This window comes from Schistocerca cancellata, chromosome 8, assembly GCF_023864275.1.
Source record: "Schistocerca cancellata isolate TAMUIC-IGC-003103 chromosome 8, iqSchCanc2.1, whole genome shotgun sequence".
Taxonomy (NCBI): domain Eukaryota; kingdom Metazoa; phylum Arthropoda; class Insecta; order Orthoptera; family Acrididae; genus Schistocerca; species Schistocerca cancellata.
In genome coordinates, this window is record NC_064633.1 from 334,595,723 (window position 1) to 334,622,369 (window position 26,647).

The following is a 26,647-nucleotide window of genomic DNA, read 5'->3' on the forward strand; positions in this document are numbered from 1 at the left end:
ACAACATTGTCGGTTTACAGCACAAAGATTTAATACCAAGTTATCTTTGACCTATTGAGTGGGTGGAGTTCTTTAATTGGATGTTTTAACCAAATATTGTTTGATGCAAGTAAATTATCACTCATCAAATGAATGACTCCCCCTCAGGAGACACCGCCTTAACGAAACACTGTCCGTGTGAGCGAGGGGGTTTGTGTGATCCAATGAACTGGAGGACTACACCGGCGGTAGTCTTAACTACCGGCAGGGCCTTCCAAGCCGGACAGGTCTCCGTAGAGCATGCAGACGAAGTGTGTCTCACAACGTCCCGTCTAGTGTCCTGCCCTGTCCTGTCCTATCCTATCCTATTCCATTCTATACTCTCCTTTCCTTTCCTTTTCCTCTCTGTGCTCGTGTGGCAGCAGGCACAGTCCCCTAGTGTGGACAACAGAAGATCCTTGGAAACCAGGACAACGTTGATGCACATAGGTATTACTGCGAATGGATGGATAGCGTTCTGTAGTGGTGGTGAAGACAAGCTACCTAATGGGTAAGGCCCTGAAATAAAACCTTGGCAGGTGTCCAGGCCATGAGGTGGCAGCCCCACCATGACGTTCGGGGGCTGTGGGCTGATAACCCGCACCACTAAAAAATACGTATCACAGAAACTAAACGGTTCAAATGGCTCTGAGCACTATGGGACTTAACATCTGTGGTCATCAGTGCCCTAGAACTTAGAACTACTTAAACCTAACTAACCTAAGGACATCACACACATCCATGTCCGAGGCAGGATTCGAACCTGCGACCGTAGCGGTCACGCGGTTCCAGACTGAAGCGCCTAGAACCGCACGGCCACACCGGCCGGCAGAAACTAAAAGGAGAAACTAAAATGAATAATTAAGGAATGCATCTGACTACTAATTCGAACTATAACAATTAACTCTGTTTATTATTTGCAAGAAACGAATTTAACAATAACCGAAATCAATAAACTAATACCTTGGCAAACATGGAGAAAGGAACCACAGTGGCGATTCCAAGTATAAGCGTATCCAAACAAAAAATTTGTGTTTGCAGAGGATGTACCATGATTGCCGTATGTTAGTTCGTAGACATCAAGAATACTACAGAAGGATGTGCATGTGCATCTGTTGCCGCAGGTGCAAGGATGTTGGTCTTCTAAGTGCAAATACCAGGAGGCACCTCCCCCTTCCCCCCCCCCCCCCCAAAAAAAAAACAAAAACGAACTACTTTATTGGTGGGCAGAGTTTTTGTAGACCCACGTTTTGCCGATAAGAGTCCATGGAGCGAGCATTCCAGAGTCGGTAAACCGTTAGGCGTCGCTGAAGAAAATCAAAACTAATTTCGGCAGAATTTATAGTGACAACTGTTTTGTATGACTGTCGTTTTTGCAATGGCTGATCTTTTTGAACAGCGTGCGGCCGTGAAATTCTGCTTTTTTTCTTGGGGAAAAGAGGAACAGAAATTCTTGAAATATTAAGAACGGAGTACCAGGGAAAACTCCAATGTCTGCGTGGTTTTCCTGTTTTTAAAAATGGTGAAATGTCAGTTTATGACAAAGCTCGTTTTGATCATTCTTCCACAGCCCGAACAAATGAAAATGTTGAAAACATTCATCCAGTCCTCAGCAACGATCGACGACGAACCACTGAAGAAATTGTGGAGTTGTCGCCGGCCTGAGTGGTCGAGCGGTTCTAGGCGCTACAGTCTGGAACCGCGCAACCGCTACGATCGCAGGTTCGAATACTGCCTTGGGCACGGATGTGTGTGATGTCCTTAGGTTGGTTAGGTTTAAGTAGTTCTAAGTTCTAGGGGACATGATCTTAGAATTTAAGTCCCATAGTGCTCAGAGCCATTTGTACCATCCTACAGTTCACTTCGTTGTTGTAGTGTGTCACAACATACTTTCAATGTGCACGTGGGGGCTGCTGTGGCTGCTATATCAGTCACTGGTTCAATACCAACAGGTTGTCTGCCTGCGTCTCAGTTCAACAGGACGAGTGGAAGTCTGGAAGAGAAGTTCCACAAGTGAAGTCTCGAAGAGAGGGTCTGGAGGACAACGAATGTAGAAGTGACAACCTGCGGAGCACTCCCGACAAAGAAACTTTGACAGTTGTGTTTCCCTCCGTGGGTTAATTTTAATTTGAAGAATACCAATTCTTGCGAGTGCCGACCGGTAAGATGTTTTCTTACAAGACGCTGGCGTCCCTTCCTTACACGAGTTTCTGGTGTTCAACCAGATAAAAAATTTGGTAGTTTTCGAGCTCCAGAATGTGTATGATTTACTCCCTTCTTCTGCCTTCCTTCGTGCATTGACCAGTACTGTTAGAACTCTGTAGGCACAGTTTTTCTCCCTTCTCCCACTCGTAGATTACTTACAAGAACCAATAGAAACTGTCTTGTCATTTATTTAAACGCTCATTAACTATGCGTCATCCGGTCGAGTGTCGGTGTCTCATGTACTACAAATGTGGTGTCACCGCCAGACACCACACTTGCTAGGTGGTAGCTTTTAAATCGGCCGCGGTCCGCTAGTATACGACGGACCCGCGTGTCGCCACTGTCAGTAATTGCAGACCGAGCGCCACCACACGGCAGGTCTAGAGAGACGTACTAGCACTCGCCCCAGTTGTACAGCCGACGTTGCTAGCCATGGTTCACTGACAACTACGCTCTCATTTGCCGAGACGATAGTTAGCATAGCCTTCAGCTACATTTGCTACGAGCTAGCAAGGCGCCATTACCAGTATAGATATTGAGATTCTATTAATGTATCATCAAGAGCGCTGTTCTACAAATGTGGATTAAAGTTAAGTATTCCAGAAGCTACGTACTTTTCTTTATAGCATTCATTACGTATCCTGTTTCAGACCTCACGCCAGCCTGCGTGAGTTTAAACGCGTGCCTTTCGGCTTCCTCTCATTGTGTCTAGGCTGTCTTGTCTAGACACAACAACAAAGATGTCACAAATACCTGTTTCCATACTCTAAGATGTGATCTTAACAGTCTGGTTTTCTTCTTTTGGCGAAGATTCGATTTCCCCTTTTTCTTTCCTCTAAAGCCGATTTTCTAGGACTACCGGCCACTGGGTGGCATGCATCCTGTGGATAGCGCTTGTTAAAGAACACAAACTCCGTTAGTCTCGACATTCCTGATTTATACTCATCGTTCTCTGCCGTCAGACACAAGGCGCCAACTGTGCCAGGGTGGCCCATTTCTTTCTCCCACTTAACAAAACTGGTCTGGCCAATTTTATCTGCCTTGCATTTCCCTTCATACAGGTAGGTGATCGACATTTCTGTGAATAGCTCTGGGGGTGGTGTCCACGGTGTTTTATGTTCTACACAGCGTTCCTCCACCTCATCGGCATTCATCTTGCTTCCGAAGTGGCCTCTCGTATAGCTACTCTTGCAATTTGCTTTAGGAAGTGGTTATGCATTGGCAGTCATTAGTACTAATTAATATTTCATTATCAGGTGGGGGTCAATTTATTTCAATTTAAGAACCGATTGTTAAAAACGGTATTTTAACAGAAGCTTGTTGTATTGTTCCAGAACCTGATACCTGTAGATGTTTACTCACGTGTGTCGAGAGGAAGTCTACGGCTAGTAACACGGAAACACTCAGATTATACAATATTAGTAGGAGGCGACTGTAACTTGCCGAGTATTGACTAAGACGTCTATGGATGCATTGCATGAGGTACACACAAGTTCGTTTGAACACCAAGTTTGTTTGCGTGGCCATTCTTACAGCAATTTCATTTATTTTTCCCCAGAAGCGTTTCGCCTTTTTCTTACTCTAGGACTTATTCAGTAGGATCCAGAACGATAGTTTTGTTATTTTTAGATTGTCAAACAGTTCACTTTTTTGTGAATGAGTAATTACTTACAGTCTGTTGGCATCTGTGTTTTCTCCAGACCAGATGAAACACAGATGCCAACAAACCCCTGCAGCATTGGACACTTCCAACTTACAGTAATCGCGAATTTCTTGTCTAGTACTATATCCCAAGCTACTGTAGAATCATTGAACGTATTCGTGGTTCAAATACAATAAATTTCCTAGAGAGATAATAGATTCTGTCCACGATGCAAATCGGTTTTAGAAGGCATGGCTCGTGCGAAACTCAGACTGCCATTTCCTCACACGACATCCTGCAAGCTATGGATGAAGGCAACAGGCGGATTCCATATTCCTAATTTCTGAAAAGCATTTGACACCGTGTCACATTGCCGACTGTTAACGAAGGTACAAGGATACGAAATAAGTTTACAGGTACGGGAGTGGCTCGATGACTTCTTAAGTAACACAGCCCAGTGTGTTGTCCTCGATGGCAAACGTTCTTGATCACAGACAAGTGTATCCTCAATAGTGCACCAGACAACTGCGGTAAGTCCGCTGTTATTTTCTATACATATAAATGATCTGGTGGACAGGGTAACCAGCAATCTGCAGCTGTTTGCTGATGATGCTGTGGTGTACGCGAAGGTGTTGGTGTTGAGTGACTGTAGGAGGATGCAAGATGACTTAGACAAAATTTATAGTTGGTGCGAAGATTGGCAGGTAACCCAAATTGTATAAAAATGTAACTTAAAACAAATAAGCAGGAAAAACAAACCCATAATTTTGGAATACAGCGTTAGTAGTGTGTTGCTTGAAATAGTCAAGTCGATTAAATATCTTGGCGTAACGTTGCAAAGCAGTATGAAATGGAATGAGCATGTAAGGTTTGTAATAGGGAAGGCGAATGATCGACTTCTTTTTATTGCTAGAATTTTAGGAAAGTGTGGTTCATGTGTAAAGCAGTCTGCTTATAGGACACTAGCACGATACATTGTTGAATACTGTTCGAGTGTTTGGGATCCGCACCAGTTCCTATTAAACGAAGACATCGAAGCAATTCAGAGGCAGAGTTCTATATTTGTTGCCTATAGGTTCGAACAACACGCAAGTGTTACAAAGGTGCTTCGGGAACTCAAATGAGAATCAGCAGATGGAACGTGATGTTCTTTCCGAGGGGCACTATAAAGAAAATTTAGAGAATCAGCATTGGATACCGAATGTAGAATGTTTCTCTTGTCATCATCGTACATTTCGCGTAAGGGCCACGAAAATAAAGATTATATAAATTAGGGCTCGTACAGGGGCATATAGGCAATCTTTTTTCCTCGTTCTGTTTGCGGGTGGAACAGGAAAGGGGATGAATACTAGCGGTGCATCGAACCCTCCCCCACACGTCATACCGTGGATTGCAGAGTATGTATGACGTAGATGCAGATCATCGGGCTGCGCACAATTTAATTGCTGTACGTATCTGTGTATCGCAATTTGGCTAGCAGTATTGGCAAATTACTTTATTCTGTTACCTAGAAGTAAGTCCAGAACGCTGATCCAATATCACCCAAAGAAAGTCAGCCTACATAGCATGAAAATCTTACTAACTATAGGTAGTCAAGTATTCTTGTCATTCTCTTTCGTTTTTAACTGAGAATGATTTGAGCTGACATAATAAATGATGAATCAATATTGTAAGGCTCGTTCAAAAACAGATAAAGCAATTTGTTTCTTATTTTATGTGGCCATATATCTAGTCATCAATGTTGTCCATGCTACACTTTGCAGAACGTCATGTGGTCTCAAAAATTAGCTGTTCTGGAGTTATCCATACTGATTTTATAATAATTGATTACAAATTATGACGTGCCATTAAATAAATCAGTACCCAACTCTGTGCGAGAAGTTAATTGTTGTTATCAATTTAGTTCAATTACCCACTGTATGTAAAAGTAAAGCTGCACTAAACTCCGCGAAATAATCGGAGATCAACGTCATACCGACCAACAGCAGTGACATCTGTTCAAGCGTCGTTAGATCGTCAGTACCGAAAAGGGTCTACAGCATACAGCTCTGTTGGAATTTAATCCTCTTTTTTTATCTCAATCTGCAAGCAATACTTTTCCTTCAGATAGATCATCAGTAACGTAACAAAAGGTAATGGTACGAGGGAGACAATTCTTATGTTGTGTGATGTTGCAATTGATAATGGAAGCAAAACTGTACAAAAAAGAACCATGTTCCTACGATTTGTCGACCTGTATAAAACGTTTGACAATGCAAAATGATGCAATATGTTCGCAGTTTTGGGAAAAATAGAAGCAAGCTATAGGGAAAGGTGAGTAATACGCAGTACACAAAAGAACCAGGAGAGAACCATAAAAATGGAAGACCAACAACGTACTGCACAGATTCAAAAGGATCCAACAAAGAGGTGTAATCTTTCGCACCTACTGTTTAGTCTATTCATGTAACAAGCCATGACGATAGTAAGTGACAGGATATCAATGATAAGATTCGCTGATGACACCGATACCCTAAGTGGAAGTGAGAAATGCAGTACATGCTGAATGGAATGACAGTCTATTGAGTAGACACGATGGATTCAGAGTTAACAGAGGAAAGACGAAAGTAATGGGAAACAGCAGAAATGAGATAAACTTAATACTGAAATAAGGACTAAGAATTAAATGAAATGAAGGAATTCTGCTATCTTGGAACCAAAATAATACACGACAAACGAAGTAAGGAGGTGACGAACAGGCAAAGGGTGCTTCCTAACCAAGAGAAGTCTACCAGTATGCTAATCAGAGGGAGAAATGTCTGAGAATGTACATTTGGAGTACAGAATTACATAGTGGTGAGTCATGATGGTTGAAAAATCGGAAAAGAAGAGAGTCGAAGCGTTTGAGATGTGGTGCTATGGAAGGATACTGAAAATTAGATGAACTGATAAGATAAGGACTGGAGAGGTTCCCCGCATAATCGGCAAAGAAAGGAACATTCGGAAAACATTGACAAGAAGAAGGAACAGGATGATAGGACATCTGTTAAGACATCAGGAAATAACTTCTATGGAACTACAGTGATCAGAATAGGGTAATAACTATGGGGGAAGACAGAGATTGAAATTCATGAAATAAATAATTTAGGATTAGGGTGCATATGCTACTCTGAGATGAAGAGGTTGGCACAGGAAAAGAATTTGTCGGGGACCGCATCGGATCAGTCCGACTGATGACTCAAAAAAAAAAAAGTCCTCAAAGGTCGTCACTTAATCGCAAGTCCATTCTACCCATCAATGAAAAACTGTAGATCCGTGCGTAGTAACGCCATATGATGATCGATCAGATGCAGGGGCAAGCCTGCGAAACTGAAACGGACATTAAACGTATAGCAGATCTTGCTGTACAAGAAGAGGAACGATATTTATGAAAGTCAAATAATTATTGAATAACCCTATACATGTGCTTCCGCTCCAAAGTATTTACTAATCGTTTGTAGTGTTTCCGTCTTTTGACCCATTTTCAAATGTCTTCTACTAAAGAGCATCATTATGTTTTAGAAATGGCCGAGTACATTTCATAAAGATGCTGTATACTGATGAGTTAATCGTAGGCGTAGTATCTGCATCCCGCAACTTGGTTATGATTTTATATGTTTATATATACTTGAAGTTTTGTTAATTAAGTAATGTTCTCCCAACGTTTGTAGAGGAGACCGATTTCTAGTGAGGTACGTTGTAAAACAAGAATAATCGTCAACTGCTACTGCAGTGGCATAGGATCATTGACATTGGACAGTGGAACAATGGAAATAAGTTTCCTGGTTGGACTAATCACATTTCCAGTTACACTGGATAGACTGTCGTGTCCGGATTAGAGTTGGCGGTTATCGCGGAAACAAGTGGTTTTCTGTTACAACGGTTACTTTCATCTCCACTTTAACCTGAGAATTAAAACTGTTCAAAATAATCGCTTTCTGAAATAACTGATTATCGGTTTTTATAGCTATTATTTCCAACAATAAACGAAGATATCGCACGAAGTTTGAAAAATTCTACGACTCCCTCGACTTTTGCTTTGAACGAGGGTGTACTGAAAAGTAATATCTCCGAATTTTTTATGTGAAACCTCTTAAAGCTTTGTTGACGGAGACACAAACTCACCTCTGATTACAACACTCCGTCCTTTAAGACGAAAATCGGATGGAGCTAAGTCGGAACAGCATAAAGGATGATCGACGACTGCGCAGCCATGACGTCGGATCATTGCAGATGTCGCTGCACTCGTGTGTGGTGTGGCATTCTCATTCCGAAGGAGAGTGTGCTACGAGCATGAACGAACTCTCCGTATTCAAAACTCGATCACACCATACCGTTTGTCATGCACAGACATAGTTGCGCTACACACTGCCATGCTACGCACTACAATTTGGAGACCTCTAGCGGCAAGTAACTACAAATACGTACACATTAAGGACAAAGATGTAGAATATTAACAACAATTATTTTATTTAAAAATCTTTGAGAATTTATTAACAAAAATCTAGCAGGCAGAACTTTTCAGCACACCCTTCGACGTTTCAAGATACACAGAAAAAATATTTCAAATAAAATATATAAATAAAAGAAAACTGGGTCAATGTTCCGTTCACTGCTTTTCTCAAAAATTCACCTGTACTCTCCTACTGACTGTAAGTTTTTAATTCTCTGTTAAGAAATCGCTGTGTAGTCAAGGATCATATCCTGTTTGGGAATTACGAATAGTCAGTACTAAAGGGTCAAAACTTAAGTTGTCTATCCCTATTTTTGCCGGCCGGAGTGGCCGTGCGGTTCTAGGCGCTACGGTCTGGAGCCGAGCGTCCGCTACGGTCGCAGGTTCGAATCCTGCCGCGGGCATGGATGTGTTTAATGTCCTTAGGTTAGTTAGGTTTAATTAGTTCTAAGTTCTAGGCGACTGATGACCTCAGAAGTTAAGTCGCATAGTGCTCAGAGCCATTTGAACCATTTGATATCCCTATTATTCGTATTAAATTGTCCGTTTCTAAGGACTGCAAGCAAATAAAGGCGGATGATCAACTAATATCCGTTTGCATTTAAACTATGCATGAGTTTATTACTCACGTCATAACTTTCTTTTTTTATTATATCATGGAAATAGTGGACAATTTATAAGCCCTTGTTTGAAACTTGTACTTTCCTTTTTCTTTCGCTATTTCGAAACAGAAAGCCGTTTTAAGTCGTACATATATCTCTACTTCTATGGGAATCAAATAAAATTGATATTTTCCCGAGAAAACCGGAAAGTTCTTTGAAGAAAATCAAATGAACAAATATATATTCTGAAAATGTAATATTTATCAGGATCAGTTACATGGTAATAATTAAAATTTCAGAGATAAATTAAACCAATGGCGGATATTTATTGTCTAATCCGCTCATAAATACTCGTTCTATTATGTGTGATCTTTAAGTTGATTCCTTTCGTCACAATGATCATAATTCAAACACGACATCAAACTTTCAGAAGCCACATAATACCCTACCAAACTCGTTGTTTAAAAGAGATTCCTCTGAAACCATAAATTTTAGCACCATTCGTATTTCAAATTGATACATTGTTTTTATACCCGGTTTCCAATAAAAAAGAAAAATACGTGTTATACGAGGTTTATTTGGAAAGTAAGGAACGATCGGTGGCGAAATGGAAAACACAGTGAAAATTAGATGAAGCTTTGCACAGATGCGTTGGGCATTGTACCTAGTACGCTTGTCGATCGCATCATGTCGCTCTTTTCAGTTACTGAACTCACAGTGAAAACGTAAAGACGGCTAGAAATTAGCGTCTTCCGCCAAGTATGTGGGACTGGCGAAAGATTTCCCCTGAAGCTATGCAATCCACATAACACAACTGTCATGCAGTTTGTTCTACACGACAATCCTAGGCTGCACTCTGCAGGGGCAATGAAGATGCTTCTGCAGCGTTTTCGATTGGAAGTGTTTGATCACCCACAATAAGGCCCGTAATCAGCCACCCATGAGGTTCATCTCTGCTCAAATGAACTGCTGGCTATGAAAATATTTTGACACAGACAACGAGCTGCAATCCAGAGTAGAAAGATGTCAAAAAGCACTGGCGGCTGTCTTTTATAACGAGGGAATTGAAAAGTTGATACAGCGCTACTACAGATGTCTTAAGTCTGAGCGGCGGCTGTGTAGAGAAGTAGCTGGTAGGTGTAGCTAACTGTTGCAAATAAAACAGTATTGATTTTCACTGCGGTTTCCATTTCGCGACCTATCGTTCCTTACTTCCCGAATAGCTCTCGTAACAGAGACCAAAGAAATATAAAAAATGCCGTTTATTCGTAACTAAAATACCGGTAACTGTTACGGCGTAAAGTCAAGCGCGAGCACGCCAGTCAGGAACGATAGAGAACGGATGGCTGTGAGAAGACGTGAGCCAATCGCACGCTGACCGACTCCTCTCCAGGACGACAACGCGACAGCAGCGGACCCTGTGTGAAGAGGACATAAGCACCATTACCGACTGGCAACGCCCATTTGAACAGCAGCTTCAAGATTAGGCACTTGTGTACTTACATAGCAGCGTGAACGCTAGTTATTTCGTTTGTACTGTCGTTTGTACTTGTGACTATTTATACTGAAGAAGATTGCTTATTTTGTATGTCGCCCTTTCCTTGCGACACTTCTGTCTAATTGTCAAAGTTAAGTATTGTCTCCTTTCCTTTTCTAATAAAACTCATTAATACGATTTGTTTGATTTCACTGTCTGGCGAACCGAGTACGAAGGATTCCTAGACACCCCATATTTGACGACAAGGGTTGGCGTAGTAGTATCGGTTTCAACCGGTTGGTTTTTCACACCCCTACTCCAGACACCGCGTCATTCAGGAGAACGGCTGCTCGAAACGTGAACACAAGTAGATGGTGGCATTGTTATGCTGTGGTGGACGTTCTCCTGGGCTGCCATGGGGCCTGCAGTAGCAATCGAAGGCACCACAACAATTGTCAACTGCGTGAACGGTGCTGATGATTGATGTTTTTCCTGAAAGTTTTGACGTCTTCCAGCAGGATAACTGTTTGTGTCACAAGGCCAGATTCATTCTACAGTAGTTTGAGAAACATGACATCAGCTCATGCTGATGTATTGGCTACCGGATTCGCTGGTCTGAATGCAAATGGAACTTACCTGGAACACTATCTGGTGTCAGCTCTCTGCCCACAAAATATTAGTCCAAAGTCCGCCTGCTTAGCTGGGTGGTAACGTGCTCACTTCCCATGCAAGCGAGCCCAGATTCGATTCCCGGCTGGGTTGAAGATTTTCTCCGCTCGGGGACTGGGTGTTGTGTTGTCCTCATCATCATTTCATCCTCATCGCCGGCGCGCAAGTCGCCCAATGTGGCGTCGACTGAAATAAGACTTGCAGTTGGTGGCCGAACTTCCCCGAATAGGCACCTCCCGGCCAACGATGCCGTACGCTAATTTCCATTTTTTATTGCTCCTGAACCTGCGACAATTCTGTGATCTGTGCGTAGACATCTAGCGCCACGTACCTCCAGAACCTACCAAGGACTTATCGATTCCGTGCAACACAGAGTCTTTACTGTACTGCGTTCTCAAGATGGACCAACACGCTATCGGGCAGGTAGTTATAATGTTTTGTGTCATCAGTGTGGCTTCCGTTAACTGGTTTGAACCTACGGTAGTGATCTTTTACAACGTGTCATTTGTTTTCTTTCAAGGATACACTCAAAAAATGGATATAAGGTCTGAAAGTTTCAATAAAAATAACAAAATTCCATGGAACCGCAAAAAAAAATTGTTGAATAAATATTTGGTCGTTGCAGGCCTGGAATGGAGGACATCAACTTTCAATGGACATGCTCGTATACTGTAAAGTTCGCTACTTGCAGGACAAGAAGATACCTCAGGGTCGCATAACTCACCTCCGAGCAAAAAGAAGAGTTACAGTAGTAAAGGAAATTATTTGAGAGTGAAGATATGTAGACTCATAGTCCTCTACAGGGATAACAGGCTCGCAATTTCTAAATCGCAGCTGTTTGAATATTAACTATTACAGGCTCATAAATTTTATTCGTACATGGATCGTAGTGAAGCTGCAGGGTTTGAAAAAGTTTGCTACCGTTACTGACAGTCTGTATGACATGTATAAAATGGTTGGTAATTGTTCGTCGGCAAGCCGTTATTCTGGAAAGCGTTACTCAGCTGCGAAAACGGTGATTTTTACTCTTAAAATAAACACCTGAATACCATTTACAATTAATACAATTATTATTAACTAAGAATTACACATACTTGCATAAGCAATGGACAAGACAGGAGAGAAAAGGCCAGCTGAAGCAAAAGAAAGAATTGTGTATCAAAACATGTGATGAACAAATTTCAAAAATTCAGAGATAACATTTTGTTTATTTTTATCACAATTGCTGATGTATATTAAGTTTACCTTCTCTGACCAAGCGTTTAAAAGTTCATTCAATTACAGATTTCTAATAGCATTTATAATACAGCTTTATGAATAATCTGATGTTTCGTTACAGTCGGATCGAGAAGACCCAGGCACCGGATTGTTCTGGTACGCCGGTCTGCCTGAATGATGTTTTTAGGATTTATTTTTCTTGTTTCTCTAGTGAAATGTTTGGTTCTTTCCTCGCCTACACCTCGCAAAGGCAGCATGTAGTTAAAATATACAGGGCAAACTTCATAGCATTCCATTACAGAACTTGTACGCCGACTTCACTTCTATATTTGATTGTAAACCACATGACAATAGGCAACCATATTCACAAATACCCCGCTTTATGTGTTTCTAAATCACTGAACAGTTATTATTTATTTTGCAGCATACCAAAAAATGGAGCAACAAAATCATCATAGCCCAATAACACAAATAGCTTATGAGGATATCTCTGTAATCCGTTACTAAATACCACTACATTCCTTCTCACAGGGTCTATCTCATCCGTTTGTGCGATGTGTTCTAAGAAATTATCGTACTTCGGTTTCCCTGCTTTTATTTACTGCACCCACCGCATCTTCGCATCCAGTTCCTTAAATTTTTCCTTTCTATTCTTCCTTTCCTCTTCACACAAGTTATTCATCCGTCTATATTTTCCTGTCTCTTCTCGTTGTTAAATCAGAAAACATCCCACCTTGTCTGCTTCGTACAATCTTCTACGGCTCTCTCTAAAATTTTTAATCATGAAAACGAGCTCTGCTACTCTTCTTTGCTTTCTGCCATTACCGGACCATATTTTCTGATTTGGGATCCTGCTTTTCCCTGGAGGTAGACCCTGCTTTTGAGGTTAGATTGCAAACGTGAAATTGTAGGTTACGAGGCGCAATATCGTGCTAAGTGTGTTCTCCGAAAGACGTGACAGTTCCGCCACGCGGCGCAAAAATACGAGAGCGTGATGAAAAGTGGTGCGTCCGAAACTTTTACGTGAAAATTCTGAAATCTTTTTAAATAAACCAAACTTTATTAACATTCTACATCTTTATTCTTCGCGTCTATATATTTATTTCTCAAACATAGTCACCCTGATGACAAACACATTTCTCCCAAGGAGACGCCAGTTTATTGATGCCGTCAATGTAGAATGTTCGAATTTGCAAACAACCTCAAATGTGTTCGCACCGCTTCATCACTATCAAAATGAAGTCCTCGAAGGTGTTCAAGTTTTGGTCGGGACTGTATGGAGGATGATCTATGACAGTGAACCAAAGGCGTAGGATTGTTGTAGATGTAGCAGGGTTCGTGTGTGGTCTGGCATTGTTATGCTGAAGTGGAGGATGCTCCAGGTGTGGATGAATTATTCCAAATCGAAACTCGATTACAGCACGCTGTTTGTCACGCATCATCATAGTTACGTCACATATTTCCATGTTGCACGCTACTGTTCGGAGCCCTCTAGCGGCAGAGAATTTCAAATATGTAGATATGAAGAATGAAGATATATAATGTTAGTAACATTTGTTTTACTTGAAAAGCTTTGAGTGCTTTCACATAAAAAATTCGGAGGCACTGCTTTTTCATCACGCCCTCGAATTTGTGGCCATAAGATGTTACGCTGAATTCATTACTATAGCAATGGAATTTTGCTCGTGCTGTGATTTTCCTAATATTAGTATATTTTTCTGGGATAATTAGTAGCTGTGTGATTCAATTTTAACTATGTTCTTTAATCACATTTCGTTTATGTAGTGGGATGCAGGTTTCCGGTGTTCCCTCAAGTGAATCACGAAAGTTACCTGGGACGAAACCATCATGGCAGACAGTTAATTTCACTGTAAACGTAAAGAGTACTGTAGTGTCTTGTGTATTGAGTTCAAGTAGACACCGCGGAGGCCAGTAAAGGTGTTATATCGAAACTCCTATTGAACATTTCCTCGGCAAAATTATTGTGTGCGCAGACAAATACTTGATATTATTGTGTAAGTGCTTTTTAAACTACTCATTATGTGCGTGTGTTCAGCCCCCATTGATAATTTCGTAACTGAAGACACAACGCTTTATGCAACTGTGACCACTGGTAGTACAGTGCCAAAACACTGTCTGTCTGATTCTCTATACATTTTAATTTGATTAACGGTTAAGTTGTGGCGCAGAGATCGTTTTCAGATCCAAAACTACAGTTTCAAAGCGCATTTTGTCCAGTTGAGTGAGGACGCAACAGCTGCAATACTTTGTAGCACTAAGTTTGCATCTGAAGATAAGTGCACCGGATCGAAATCGGTTATCAAAATAAAGAATGTGAATGACTCAGACAGAGTGATTCATTGTAGTGGTGGGTAATACTGTATCACCATAAAACTGATCGTTTTAAAGGTATTATGGTCCAACGGGCCGAAATGAGTAGGTGAAAAAAATGGTTCAAATGGCTCTGAGCACTATGGGACTCAACTGCTGTGGTCATAAGTCCCCTAGAACTTAGAACTACTTAAACCTAACTAACCTAAGGACAGCACACAACACCCAGCCATCACGAGGCAGAGAAAATCCCTGACCCCGCCGGGAATCGAACCCGGGAACCCGGGCGTGGGAAGCGAGAACGCTACCGCACGACCACGAGATGCGGGCAGAGTAGGTGAGTTTCCTCGAAGAAAATCTCTGTGAAAGAAATGTGAAAGTTGCAGCCAGCGTTATAAAACGTGTATAGTGAGCTCAGGATGGTGTTTGACGATTTTTGAAGAACGCTATGCAAAATACCTGACACCGTAGATTGGATGGTCATCTAACATTGGAGGAACAAACTATTGCAGCATTCAAGAAATCTCCCTCTTATCTAGATTCAGTCATAAAATCAAGAACAATGTTTGTAATTAAAATTAAACAAATACTGGTTCAGTCTTTAGCCCTACTAAATCCCCAGATGACTGAAGATAACTATGAACACATCCGTAATTATGTGTGTGATATTAGGTTTTTTGATCGACAGGATAGGCGCCGTGATGATTGTGGTCTCGTACGGATAACGAGGTTTCGTAGACGCTCCCTGAAGAGTTTCAATACGTCACCCGTGGGAATGCTAACCTACGTAAGAGCAGAGTGCCGCACAGGCCAGTCTGCAATCATCGCCAAAGACGATAGCATCACTTCACTACAGAGCCAGCAGTCCGAGAATTGCATCAGGCACAACTATGTAGCAAACTTTATAGTCAGTTGCGCTTTGAGAGAAAGTCTGTGCTGCATCAACTGATACGTTAGTGTTCAGTACCAGTAACAAACAAACATGATATTCCTGCGGCTATGGATTACTTCAAAGTCGAGTATTTCATGTTGTTCAAGTTATAACAAAAGTCATCAATATTTTTGTTTGTTGTAGTGTCCAATTGGCCTTCTCCAGAAGTAAATCCAAGAGCGCCTCACTGTCTCGGTAAGTATTATTTCTTCCCTCACAACAATGTTCATACACAGTCTTTAAATCCTCGTTGTGCTACTCAACGGTGTCCTCAGTAGCTCTCCTCACATATTAAGTACCAGTCATCATTCTATAATTCCACACCAGATCGGATACGTCCGGGGTCTCTCCATCTACTTCTCAATTCCTGTTATACGGCTGTGGAACAATTTATTCTGCCTCTAATCGAAAAGCGCTCTCCTATCAAGATGTGAATAACATATTATTTGTTATCATCGGCGCAGCTTCTTTCTTGGCATACTAGCGGATGCCCTTCTGTCCAATAGTGAATGAGTCTAGAATGAAATTTTCACTCTACAGCGGAGTGTGCGCTGATATGAAACTTCCTGGCAGATTAAAACTGTGTGCTGGATCGCGACTCGAACTCGGGACCTTTGCCTTTCGCGGGCAAGTGCTCTACCAACTGAGCTACCCAAGCACGACTCAGGCCCCGTCCTCACAGCTTTACTGGGAGACGAGGTGCTGCCAGAAGTAAAGCAGTGAGGACGGGGCGTGAGTCGTGCTTGGGTAGCTCAGTTGGTAGAGCACTTGCCCGCGAAAGGCAAAGGTCCCGAGTTCGAGTCTCGGTCCGGCACACAGTTTTAATCTGCCAGGAAGTTTCAGTGAATGAGTCTCTTTGTCACATTTTCTACACCAGTCCATGCTTTTTCATATATTTCTGTTTTCTTCCAACCATCTCAGCTGCTAATCTTCAACCCTATTATTTGTCACTCTTCCTCTAGCCAGTCAACTTCTTCTCCACATTGATTATTGATTCCATACATCTCTGTCAGATGTTATCACTCATATTTGACAGTAACGTAATGAGAAAATTTCCTAAAACTCTGTTAATAAAACTAATATTAAACTCCATATTCATTATTAAACATGCTATTATTAACGTGTGTTACTGATGTAGTATACAAATTGTAATATTGAGACACTAATGACTTCTGGTTAGATGCAAGAGAAGGTAAGACGTCAGTAACCTTGCAAAGTGATATAAATGCGTAAATAAATATTAGGAAAATAGATAACGACGCATGTCATATAGTGAATTAACTATGTGGAAGGTGGTTGCTGTATTTCTAGACTACTGACCATAAGAAAGTGGAAAAACTAATTTCTCGTCAGTGGCTTTATCGTTTTAGAAAGCGTCTTACTGATTGCGTTCTGGCTGGAAACGAAACAACAGTCAAAACTATGAATGGAAATTGGTGGTCCTATATCAAAGTCTAAGCTGATTGCAAACGGTCAAACAATAACTGGTAAATAATTTGCAACTCGGGTGGTCAACTCAACGTGTATTTATCAGAGATGATGATGGGAAATTACGAGAAAAATAGCTCTTCTTTCATTATGACAATGCGTCAACACACAACGATAAAATTAGAGCTTTGTACTATGAGTAGATTGAATGTTCGTCTTATCCACCAACTTAGAAACCTATGAAGACCACTAAGTAGCACGTCTAAAAACTTTGTGGCTGAAAAATATTCTGAGTCCACTGAAGAATTTAGGGCAGGCACAGGTCAGTACTTTGCACATCCTGCAGAATACACTTTCACACTCTGTCACAAAGAAGAGCAGCCTTCGACTGCCAACTCAAGAAATTTTCACCCCTCCTTCGTTCTTGATTTCAAATTTGTCTAGTCTATGCTGATTTTCTGTCTGGGCATTTTTCGCTTCCATTTTACTTTGTTGTGCGAACATTAATCATAACGGTTTCATTTTCTTCATTTTGTACATTATCACTTCGGTACTCTGTAACTTAATTTTCTGTAAATATACAGCTTTTAATTTATTGGACTGTTCCATTGTTCTCACAGTTTTCCACGCTTATCTTTTTTTTAATTTCTGAAGTTAATCTTTAAGCTCATTTGTTTGCTAAGAAACCTTTACATTCCACCAGTACCTCTTGCGAAACTCTCTTACTTTGTACGCGTTGTGCATGCATGTATAAGACGGTCTGTTCGTTTTAATGGAAATGCTAATCTCAACTTATTCTGTTGCCTTTGACTAATTTGCTTCTACAGACACTAAACTCTTAATAGTTAAAGGATGTGTCGCCTCTTACTGAGCTCGATGGCATTGTTCTATTAAGTGGTGTTGTGCACCAGGCGCACAAACGTGTTTCCTGCCCGGAAGTTCTTAATGAACGAGAACTTCCAGGTAACTCTCGTTCTCTGGAAATCAGGTATTTGAGTCATTAGTGGTATAATTAATCAGTCCCGATACTCTGCTGTGGCACATCCATCATTCTCACCCCAGCGCGGTATGAGACTGGCAACGACAGGTCTTTGCTACTGGCGCGCCCACTTGCTGCTACAGGAGGATCGCTTCCCGTCGAGTGATTAATTATCCAGCCAGGTGTCGGTGTAACAGGCTGCTCCTTGCATGGAGAGCGCCATTTAAGTATATATTCCCATGACGCAGGATTAACTTCAGCACTCTCTCAATACCGCTATTAAGCTGCCGAAACAAATACACTATTGGCCATTAAAATTGCTACACCAAGAAGAAATACAGATGATAAACAGGTATTCATTGGACAAATATATTATACTAGAACTGACATGAGATTACATTTTCACGCAGTTTGAATGCATAGCTCCTGAGAAATCAGTACCCAGAACAACAATCTCTGGCCGCAATAACGGCCTTGATACGCCTGGGCATTGAGTCAAACAGAGCTTGGATGGCGTGTACATGTACACCTGCCCATGCAGCTTCAACAGGATGCCACAGTTCATCAAGAGTAATGACTGGCGTATTGTGACGAGCCAGTTGCTCGGCCACCATTGACCAGACGTTTTCAGTTGATGAGAGATCTGGAGAATGTGCTGACCAGTGCAGCAGTCGAACATTTTCTGTATCCAGAAAGGCCCGTACGGGACCTGCAAACATGCGGTCGTGCATTATCCTGCTGAGATGTAGGGCTTCGGAGGGATCGAATGAAGGGTAGAGCCACGGGTCGTAACACATCTGAAATGTAACGTCCACTGTTCAAAGTGCCGTCAATGCGAACAAGAGGTGACCGAGACGTGTAACCAATGGCACCCCATACCATCACGCCGGGTGATAACGCCAGTATGGCGATGACGAATACACGCTTCCAATGTGCGTTCACCGCGATGTCGCCAAACACGGATGAGACCATCATGATGCTGTAAATAGAACCTGGATTCATCCGAAAAAATGACGTTTTGCCATTCATGCACCCAGGTTCGTCGTTGAGTACACCATCGCAGGCGCTCCTGTCTGTGATGCAGCGTCAAGGGAAACCGCAGCCATGGTCTCCGAGTTGATAGTCCATGCTGATGCAAACGTCGTCGAACTGTTCGTTCAGATGGTTGTTGTCTTGTAAACGTTACCATCTGTTGACTCAGGGGTCTAGACGTGGCTGCACGATCCGTTACAGCCATGCGTATAAGATGCCTGTCATATCGACTGCTAGTGATACGAGGCCGTTGGATCCAGCACGGCGTTCCGTATTACCCTCCTGAACCCACCGATTCCATATTCTGTTAACAGTCACTGGATCTCGACCAACGCGAGCAGCAATGTCGCGATATGATAAACCGCAATCGCGATAGGCTACAATCCGACCCTTATCGAAGTCGGAAACGTGATGGTACGCATTTCTCCTCCTTACACGAGGCATCACAACAACGTTTCACCAGGCAACGCCGGACAACTGTTGTTTGAGTATGGGAAATCGGTTGGTAACTTTCCTCATGTCAGCACGTTAAAGGTGTCGCCTCCGGCGCCAACCTTGTCTGAAAGCTCTGAAAAGCTAATAATTTGCATATCACAGCATCTTCTTCCTGTCGGTTAAATTTCGCGTTTGTAGCACGTCATCTTTTGGTGTAGCAATTTTAATGGCCAGTAGTGTATTACTAAAATAAATTTGGAGTCTATGACGCTATTCTCCTCTTAGGACATTGGCCGAACACCTGACCACCGTTTCATCCTGCCTGAAGGTGTCACTGTCTTGTAATAACATGTGTTTTGTTCACTACTCTTGTGTCTGCTAGTAAGTTAACAATTGTTAATGTGATATCTAGGATTATTCTCCAATGTCGACATACAAGGAAGGGATTTAAAAGTGACTGGTGTCATATAATGTGAGTTGCTTCAGGACTCTGTTCAGGTTCCGTCGCAATATATATATATATATATATATATATTATTATTATTAGCGAATGTCCCCATGGGAGAACGATAAGCAGGTGATTAACATTTCTTAATGTTCTTCTTATTTTCCCAGTATTTCTTCATTGCCTCCCCAAAGGCCTTCTTCCTTTCTTCGGTCCACTTTGGTCGGAAAGGTTTAGATTCCGTCTCTGGAGTAAACTTCCACTTGTCGATTTTTCTTCTGAATGTATCCCGGTCTGATGTGTTTGTTATGTCAATTTTTGCCTTTTTCAAATCCTTCTTAACTTCAGTTACCCAGGGTATTGTTGCCTTAAGTGATGTCATATAGTCCAATAGACGTTTAGTTAACCTGTTTCCAGGTAATCTGTCTATATGTCCATAAAACTTCATCCGCCTCTTCCTGATATCTGCCTCGATGTTTGATATTTTTTCGGTTGTCTCGGTAGTCTGCAGCCTGTATCCATCTTGTGTGTATCGTGGTCCTAGGATTTTTCTAATAATTTTTCTCTCTACTTTCTTAATTTCGTGTAAATCTAATTTTCTATTCAGGGAGAGTGTTTCACTTGCATATGTGACTGTTGGTTTGATGACTGTGTTGTAGTGTCTGATTTTAGTGCCTTTTGATAGACATTTCTTGTTATATATATTTTGAATAAGTCCGAATGCTTTCTTGATTTTCTGTAATCGGTTTTTTTGTGCTATTTTCTCAAGTCCTGTTGGTTCAATAACTTCACCGAGATACTTAAAGTGCTTGACTCTAGTTATTTCACCATACTTTGTTTTTAGTTTCGAAATATCTAATTTTGAGCAGATGAATTCTGTCTTCTCAAAGGAGATTTGCAGGCCAACCTTCTCAGCACATTCTTTAAGTGTCTCAATTTGTTTTACTGCTGTTTCTTCACTGTCAGTTATAATTGCCAAGTCATCTGCAAACGCTAAATAAGGGATGTTCAATTTTCCTTTACCTCTTCCTAGTTCAATTGGCTTCCACAAGCTTTGTTTCCTTAGTGTTACTTCCCGCTCTTTCATAACTTTGTCCAAAACTATATTGAATAATAGTGGTGAGATCCCATCTCCTTGTCTTACTCCTGTTTTAATTGAGAATGGTTCCGAAATTTCCCCTCTGAATTTAATTTTTGATTTGGTTTCTGTTAGTGTTTGTTCAATTAGTTTTTGGGTTTTAGTGTCTAGGCCTCGTTCTTCGAGAATGTGACATAGGGACTGTCTGTCTATGGAATCGTATGCCTTTTTGAAATCAACGAATGTGCAGATTATTGGTTTTGACCTGATTGCTTTAATCTTTAAAATAGTTTTAAGGTTGAATATCTGTTCCGGGCATGATCTATTAGGACGAAAGCCTGCTTGGTAGTCTGAAATTGTATGTTCTAGTTGTTCTTGTGCCCTCTTTAGGAGACATGCAGATAGAATTTTGTAGGTAACTGGTAAAAGTGAAATGCCTCTGTAGTTGTTTACGTCTGATCTCTCTCCCTTTTTGTGCAATGGGTGAATTAGTGCACACTTCCACTCCTCTGGGATATTTTCTGTCTGCCAAATTTCTTGGATGATGCTAGTGATCTCTTTTAACGAATTTGGACCAAGGTTTTTCAGTAGTTCAGCTACAATTCCATCTTCTCCCGATGATTTATTGTTTTTGAGTTTTCTAATGTGACTATAAATTTCTTCTTGAGATGGTGGTGGTGAAGTCTCATTCGTGTGTTCTGGTTGTAATCTGGGGAATCTTGTACTTGGTTGTGGGCAATTTAGGAGTTGTGAGAAATATTTAGCTAGTTCTTGGCAATTTTCTTTGTTAGTTAGTGCCAATTTTCCATTCTGTTTCCGGAAGCAGAGATTTTGTGGAGTGTATCCTTTGATTTGATTTGCGAATATTTTATAAAAATCTTGAGTGTTGTGGTTCTTAAAGTTTTCTTCAATTGTGTTTAGTTGTTCATTAAGGTATTTTCTTTTAGTTTGTCTAAGTATTTTAGCTGTTTGTTTTCTCACTTTGAAAAATGTTTGTTGTGTGGTTTCTGATTTGTCACAATTGTAATTTAAAAAGGCTTGTTGTCTCTCTTCTAATGCGTTATCACAATTCGAATTCCACCATGGATGCTTGGATATTTTCTTTAACGGAATCAAATCTCTTGCTTTCTGTATAATTTTCGTTCGGAAATCTTTCCAGTTGTTTGTTGGTTGTTTATCCCATGCTTCTGTAATTTCTGATTCCTTGATATTTTTCAAGTCAAATTTGGGAATTAGTGGTGATTTCCTTTGGCGTTTCCTTTTTGGAGTGAATTTAATTTTAACTCTGGTAAGGTAGTGGTCAGAATCTATATTTGCCCCTCTGCGGACTTGAACGTCGTGTATTTCTTTCTGGAAGTCATAGGAGATCGCAACATGGTCTATTTGAAATTCACCAAGCTGAAGGTTTGGTGATCTCCATGTTTTTTGTTTATTGGGGTCTTTTCGAAGTGATGTTGTCACGATTTTTAGGTTGTTTTGCTGACATAACTCGATGAGTCTCATGCCGTTCTTGTTTGTGAATTTGTGCGCAGGGTAATTACCGACTGTTTTTTTATATTTCCTCTCTTTGCCAATTTGCGCGTTGAAATCCCCTAGAAGAATTTTTACATCCTCCTCTGGAATTTTGGACATTTCAGTTTCGAGTTTTTCCCAAAATTTTTCTGTCTTCTCCGGTTCTTTTTTGTTGGCAATGTTGGTAGGTGCATGAACATTAATAAATGTATATATTTTGTTGGTGTGCTTGATTCGCATGGTCATTAGTCTGTTACTGATTTGATTTATGTCTATAACAGAGTCAAGGGTGTCCTTATTTACAATAAAAGCCATGCCAAATATTGCAGCTCCTTTGCCAATTTTCTTGTCTGTTTTACTTTTAAAGATACGGTAATTGTTGTAGTCTATTGTTTCTGAATCAGTGAATCTGGTCTCTTGGAGAGCAAGGATTTGAATTTTCTGTTTGTTGAGTTCTGTTGTAAGATTATGAAGTTTGCCTGTCTGAATTAGTGTCTGAATGTTAAAAGTGCCAATAAATGTATGGGACTTTCGTGGACGTTTACTAGAGAACTCCGACTTTCTCTGTCGTACGAGCCCAAGCTCCCCAGAATCCGATAGCTTGGTTGTCGCCACAGGGCGAGTGGATTGGCCACCTGGGGTAATATTAATTTTACTTGTACGAATCATACTGCTTGTAATTAAGTTCCAGCTAATGCTGGGTAGTTAGAACCAGGGATTGTTAGTTCCTGGAGCTTGGTGTTCAGCCGCACCACACATGGTGAACAGACGCTGGCCAGAGTACCGGTGGTTGCCACACAGACGTGTCTGGGCTTTTCAATATGCTTTATCTTGTTGATAATGCTTGCCTCTTCCGCCAGTTCCGCCGTACCGATGATCTTCATCTCCGTCTTCCCTACCGTTGAGGTCTTCGCCGTATCCCTGGCAAGGGACCCTCACAAGGTACTATCACCCGGGCCAGGTGAACCAAGGTTTTTTTACGAGGTGTTACTCCTCCCCCTCCTCCTTTTACAACCGGGCTTGGGACCGGCTTAGGCGGAGTTATATATATATATATATATATATATATATATATATATATATATATATATATATATATATATATATATATATATATATATATATAAAATCGCCAAGAAGCATGAAATATCTTTCTTTGCAGATGACGTAAGTGCTATTGTGAAAAAGTGGAATATAACGTTAATGTTGTAGTTAATTTGGAATTTAGTCAGCAGTAAAGGTTGCTCATGACTTTCAGAAAACACACTGTTGCTCAACTACAACTAAACACAATGCGTTCAGTTTCTGACCCAGACAGTTATACAAGAGGAATTTTAATGTCCTAACGTAGTGAAACAGTCAGTGAAATCGACCACTATAAATTATTATGACTGAGAGTAGATGGAAAACTTTCTCACTAGTACCTGCTATCTTCACTGTAAGAAAAATTTCCTTACTGCTGATACTGAAATGCAAAGACTCCTTTACTTACGTTCACTCTGTTATCTCACTTGTTACTATATTTTGTGGTAATTCTGGGCACTCACCAAGAATATTCTTATACTAGGAAATGGTTATGAGACCGATCAGCGGCGTCTGTTTGCGAATTTTGTGTATTCCATTGTTCACGTGTCTATAGAGTCTACCTCTGCTTTCACTGCTCATATATTCCAGTTTGGGATTTGTTGTTCACCATACTGACTCTTTTAGAACAAAACCTGCAACATTCATTTAGTGACCATTAGATGGAAAAATACTTTTTTCTTGGATAATACTTCCTGAACTATTTTACAGAATAGTGTGTACAATTTATCAGGTTTCATTTTCAGTAGGCTTCCAGCAGAACTAAAACGAAAAAGAAAAATGAAACTGAGTAGAAAGTCTACTCAGATCTAATTTCTCTCACATTTTTTTGTTTTATTAATTCCTTAATTCTCTATTTTATAAATTTTTGAAACTAAGTACTGTGACGTTATTACACTGTTACGTTACTGTCACATATTTTCATGTGATATTAATTCATTTTATGCTGCTATTTCGCAGATTAGATGGGAAGATCACGTAAGTAATGAAGAGGTACTGAATAGAAAGGGGGAGAAGAGGAATTTGTGGCACAACCTGGCTAGAAGAAGGGATCGGTTGGTAGGACACGTTGTGGGCCATCAAGGAATCATCAGTTTAGTATTGGAGGGAAGTGTGGGGGGTAAAAGTCGTAGAGGGAGACTAAGAGATGAATACAGTAAACAGATGCAGAAGGATGTATGTTGCAGTAGTTATTCGGAGATGAAGAGACTCGCACAGGATATAGTAACATGGAGAGATGCAGCAAACCAGTCTTCGAACTGAACACCACAACAATAACAATTTCGCACTTATGTTGGTGAGGATATTGGGGTGGTGTGTTTGGAAAGGCAGGTTTGAGTTAGCCATACTAGGCTAGTGTGATGCCGAAAACATCTCTATGACCTCTTTTGTTGGCAGAAGACGGTCAATAGGCCCTCCAGAGGATAAGGGCACTTTCACAGGAGCCGAGCAGATGCCTACACCCCTTTTGTCACTGAATGCCGCAGTGGCCCACAGGCCCCAGAGAATAACTAAGCAAGATATTTCTGCCTTTCTGAGTGCAATTTAAAATTACGGTAGCTCTAGCCCTATTCTGAGCATCTCGTTACTGGCTTACTTCGCCACGCAACTTGTGTTGTTAATTTGGTTATAATTCGTTGTAATGTTAACTTCGATTTTGCGAGTTGCCCAGAAAAGCAGATATCATTCCGCTTACTCAATGCAGTCTTCCATACTTTTTAGTACCTCCCCAATGTGTTAGCGTATTTGTAATTTGATCTAAGATGTACAGACCTTTGCTCTCTGTTAATTTCATTGTGATTTGTGTAAAATATTAGAGCAAATAAATAACTTTTAATCTCATTTTGACGTAGACTTCAAGGTCCTTTAACTTGTTCTGAAACTTGTCAGGGTGAGGCGACCGATTAAAAATTAAATGTAACCAGTTATATACCCTACTGATTTACTTGACTTTGTCGGCCTTGTTCATGCGCACAGTGACCAAGTACAAGGATAATTTACTCATTTTTTGTGACAGCAAGAAACATTGCACTCGCCTGTCTTGCGACAGTACTACTTAGTTTTACTTGATATCCTTTGACAACAAAGGGAATTGCGTTTGCTCTTCTTGTATCACTACAAGTTGGTATCATCAAGCAGTGCCCAGAACTTCCTGTACGGACTCGTTTCATGACCAAGTAGCTTTGGCCCGCATGGACCCACGGGACTCTATAAATAAATAAAAGTAATGTCACCTTTGACCAGTGAGAACTGTTCTTTATTTGGTTCCCAAAGTGCTATCGAGGAGAAGATCATGTTACATTCGTCTCCCTGCAAAATATTTCTGTCGGTACTAGGGATCGAATCAGGTTCTCCGTGAGGCAGCCGTACGCACTGTGTATCGAGCCAATATAAATGGACAATAAAACAATTATGTTTGCAAATTTAAGTTATGGGACCAACTGCAAAAAGATGTGGATGGGGATGCAACGTCACAGGTACACGGCTAATCGAAACCTCGGAAGGATGTAACGTACGGTCAACAGTGAAGCAATTAGAGACACAGGAACAGACAGTGGCCTTTTCAAGCAATCGTCCTGCTATACATCTTCAGAGACTTGGAGCACTTAGGCAGGGATCTCAACTTCGATACTTCTGAAAGTGGTATATTTACAACTGCTTCACCTTGCAATGTGACATGTTGACATTGCTGCTTACCAGGTGGTTACTCACGTTGAAAAATAATTCGGAGCTGACGTCTTCGAATCCGTCCGTACTAAGATTCTGAATAATCTCTCGCTCCGGCAACTATAGATTCTGTAGCAGTGACGATGGTGATGGTAACAACTTGAAGATGCTAAACAGTTGAGTCATCGGCGTCAGCCCATACTTCTGGAATCCTCGTTCGATCAACAGAATTTGACGTTAGCCTCTTTCTGTTGCGGAGAAAAAAATTACAAAAAAAAATGCTTCAAATGGCTCTGAGCACTATGGAACTTAACATCTGATGTCATCAGTCCCCTAGAACTTAGAACTACTTCAACCTAACTAACCTAAGGTCATCACACACATCCATGCCCGAGACAGGATTCGAACCTACAACCGTAGCGGT